Genomic DNA, 4113 nt, shown 5'->3' on the forward strand with positions numbered 1-4113 from the left:
TATGACGGATCAGCCCAGCCCATAATCTACCAGGCCCAATTCTAATTTTATGCAAGGATCAATGATTACATTTTGCTTTTGATGTTGGTCTAGTCTCAACGAAACATGGGCTCAAATTTGATGTGCGAGTTTCAAATGGTTGGGGTGGGCTGACCTTCGGGAGAGGGGTAAGTGAACTGAATTTTCCTATGAAATTTGACATGTAGTCCTGATGCGGCAAAAATTGACTGGAGGATCTTCCCTGCAGTTCTTGGTGTTCCAACCGACCTGCACAGAAGAGAGGACAGGGGAGAGCTGGGTTGATCCGACAGGGGACTCTCCGATGCCTAAGTCAGATCTTTCCACAGCAGATTCCCACGAGAGCTTTTCCCAGTCAAAGAAGTGATCGATCCCCCATGATGGAGGCTTACCTTGGTATTTATAGGCTGTTGACGGAGAGAGAACGAGGGGAGTTTGTGGAGAGTCCTGTTTAGGCGTAGAGTCCTTGAGGGGAGTGGCTCTGTGATTCTGGGAATATTCTGGGTTTTCAGGGCATGTTCTAGGAATATTTTCCTTTGATCTCGGAGGTGCAAGTCGTGAGAGGGGTGGACGCCTCTGATGACGTGTAGTGATAGAGTCCTGCCCCCGTGATCAGGGATCACGTCCCTTGAATTTAGGAGTGGATATATGCACGTTTCTGGGTGCCTTACTTGACTGTGCCAAGCCGAGGTGACAGCTCGGGCTGATGTAGGGCCGAGGTGGTTGCATTGCCATGTGAGATGTCGAGGTGACAGCTCGGGCTGATGAAGGGCCGAGGTGGCAGCACGGCCAGGTGAGATGCCTAGGTGACAGCTTGGGCAGATGGAGGGCCGAGGTAGCAGCATGGCCAGGTGAGATGCCGAGGTGACAGCTCAGATAGATGGAGGGCCGAGGTAGCACGGCCAAGTGAGATGCCGAGGTGATAGCTCAGGATGACAAGGTAATAGTGCAGCATTGGTCAGGATACTCCTTGCCCTTGCCTTGGTTAGGGAGAAATACCCTCATCACCAGCCCCCCGCTCTAGCAGTTCAGCTCGGACAGATAGAGCATTAAATGCAGTTGACTTCTTGAAAATGCGCCACTCGCTCAGTGCAAAATGCGCTGGTCCTGCCACGTGTCTCGGAGACGTTATTTCACCTCGGGTAGGTGAAGAGGCCGCTTCTGTTCAGCATTTATCTCAGCCAGATCCTGCCGTCCATTCTCCATCGCCTTCTCCTATAAATAGGGTACATTTTTTTCAGAAGTCTTGTCATTTGTACATGCGATAAAGTCAGCTTAGTTTGCTCCTATCCTCAGTGCGGACGTCCTCAAAACCTCAGAGCAGCCCGGTGCGGACATCCAGCTCGTCCTTTCCATGCTCGTTTTTTCCAAGCTCGTCCTATGACAAGTAAGATCATGTTATGGTTGTACCCGCCGATCCTCTGCGCAGCCCTCCATGTACCCTAGCGTTAGTCCTGGTGATCCTAATATGGCATCCGCGCGTGACCCGGATTCGGCCAACTAGACCCCCTTGACGACTGTGAGGCATGGGGAAAACCACCCTGAGTGCTCGATTCTTGATCCCTCGTCCTCCAGTGGTGATACTTCCAGCAGTCAGGGCTCCGATGACAGCTCCGATTCTGATGGTAGCTCTGAGCTGTGGAGGTGGTATCGCCTGGGACCATTCCAACCAGGGGTGGAGCTGGCTCGGTTGCCCCAGCTCAGCCCCACAGCGTCGCAGCAGTAGGCACTCTGGATGCGGGCCCCTTGGGTGTCGAAGTCTTTGAGGCTGGCCTGGCAGAGTCTGAGGGGGAAGGCTCTGCTTCCTCCTCTGGAGAGAAGAAAATTACGGTCAATACCCCAAGCATCTTGACGCCCAAGGTACTCGACCTGATCCAGAGTCGATACAGCATCCCTGATTATATGGTGATGTGCGTCCCATACAAAAATGAACGGGTGGATGCCTCTAGGGATGAGGTGGCCCTTTACGATGTCGCCTTCCAGAGCGATCTGAGGATTCTTGTGCCCGAGCTGGTCAGCTCAGTTCTGGATCACTGGTGCCTCGCTCCTAGCCAGCTGACTCCGAACTCATGGTAGACTGTACTTGCCTTTGAGGTGTTTGTCTCAAAGCTGGGTCGGACCGCAATGCTGGACCTATTCCGGAAGATGTTCTTGGTGAAGAGGCACACCTCAGGGTGGTACTACTTCACCAAGAGGGACAGGGACGGTCCTTACAGTGACCTGAAGATGTTCCTCAACATGCCTTCCTTGGTGAAGAAATAGAAGGAGAGGTACTTCTACGTGACGATGGAGGGGAACCCCTTTAAGAGTAGCTGGGTCAAGCCCACCCTCTCTGTGCTAAACTGAGCACCCAAGGGACGACTGGACACGACTGCATTGGTGGCCCTTGGAATGGGACACGGTGGTACTATGCAATCGTACTATGTCATATAGGAGCATGTGGTTTAGGATTATCATCTTTCTGTGCTACGACCCTTCCCAACAGGGGTTGAGGTGTTGGGTTATCATTAAGGGGGAAGCAGTGATCGCGGGTGTCGGGTCACTGTGGCGGTTAGACATACACCCGGCTGGTCATTAGGACAGTCGGCAACCTCAGTGATATATTCAAGAGGGCCAATCGTACTACTTTAAAATTGCTGGAGTCAGCACCTTTACTTTCTGTTATTTACTTTTATGTTGAGAGCCGATAGTCGACATGCTTTACTTTTTCGAGTACTCAAGGTGGGCCTTCTCCGACAGCCCTATGGGCGTATCACAGGATGGAGTTCGCGGCTCGTACCCGGAGCATACGTGCACTGTGATTGTAGTAGCACAAAACCAAAGACTTAGTAATGTTGTTTAGGTGGATGAGATTTAAAATGAATTGTATAACATATAGTGCATATGGATGTGATGGTTGTGTGGATTGTGGTCTTTCTTTTCACTTACTGAGCTAGTGAGCTCATCCCAAGTGCACACCTCTTTTAGATGATTTTGGAGGTCACCAGCCTAAAGATCAGGGTCGGGCCCCACAGTTGAGTTTTCCGATGAGGATTGGTGGGTCCCTGAGGAGTATGAGCACAGTACAGATTGCACGTGCGAGGGCTGTGCTGCGGGACCGCAATATTGACGCCGTATAGGGTTTTACTTTTTGATTCTTTTGATGACTCCTTTTTTGTGTACTTGATATGTGAATTGTTATTCTTTTTGTGTAAATATCATGTCTGCGGGCCCACATGTATTTATCTATATACTACAATTTGGGTATCATATTGGGGGTATTTACAGGTAAATTAAGTCTTCCGCTGAACTTTTGAACATTTATCTTAGATGTGTGTATGCTGTGGTTGGGTACTGTATCAGATGATCCTGGAAGGTTTGGGTTAATCGGAGTTAACCCGGTCACCGGTCCGATTCTGTGAGAACGGGGTGTGACAAGTAATACCGGGCTAAAGCTCAAACTTAATGCCTTAGATGATCTTTGAGTCGCCAAACTAGGGTCTGGTCTTGGTAGTGCCAAGCTTCAACTCGGTTTTAGATGCTGTCGAACTGGAGCTCGGTCTTCATGCCTTAGATGTTAAGGCCTTTAAATTGCCAAACTAGGGACTGGTCTTGGTAGTGCCAAGCTGGAGCTCGGTCTTAGATGCTGTCGAGCTGGAGCTCGGTCTTCATGCCTTAGATGTTAAGGCCTTTAAGTTGCCAAACTAGGGTTTGGTCTTGGTAGTGCTGAGCTGGAGCTCGATCTTCATGCCTTAGATGTTAAGGCCTTTAAGTTGCCAAACTAGGGTCTGGTCTTGGTAGTGCCAAGCTAGAGCTCGGTCTTAGATGCTGCCGAGCTAGAGCTCGATCTTCATGCCTTAGACGTTAAGGCCTTTAAGTTGCCAAACTAGGGTATGGTCTTGGTAGTGCCGAGCTGGAGCTCGTTCTTAGATGCTGCCGAGCTGTAGCTCGGTTTTTATACCTCAGATGTTAAGGTCTTTAAGTTGTCAAACTAGGGTTTCGTCTTAGTAGTGCCGAGCTAGAGCTCGGTCTTAGATGCTGCTGAGCTAGAGCTCGGCCTTTATGCCTTTGAAGAGCTGGATATTTGAGAGAAGCTTTATAATTTATTGATGTATG

This window comes from Macadamia integrifolia, chromosome 4 (assembly GCF_013358625.1).
Source record: "Macadamia integrifolia cultivar HAES 741 chromosome 4, SCU_Mint_v3, whole genome shotgun sequence".
NCBI lineage: Eukaryota > Viridiplantae > Streptophyta > Magnoliopsida > Proteales > Proteaceae > Macadamia > Macadamia integrifolia.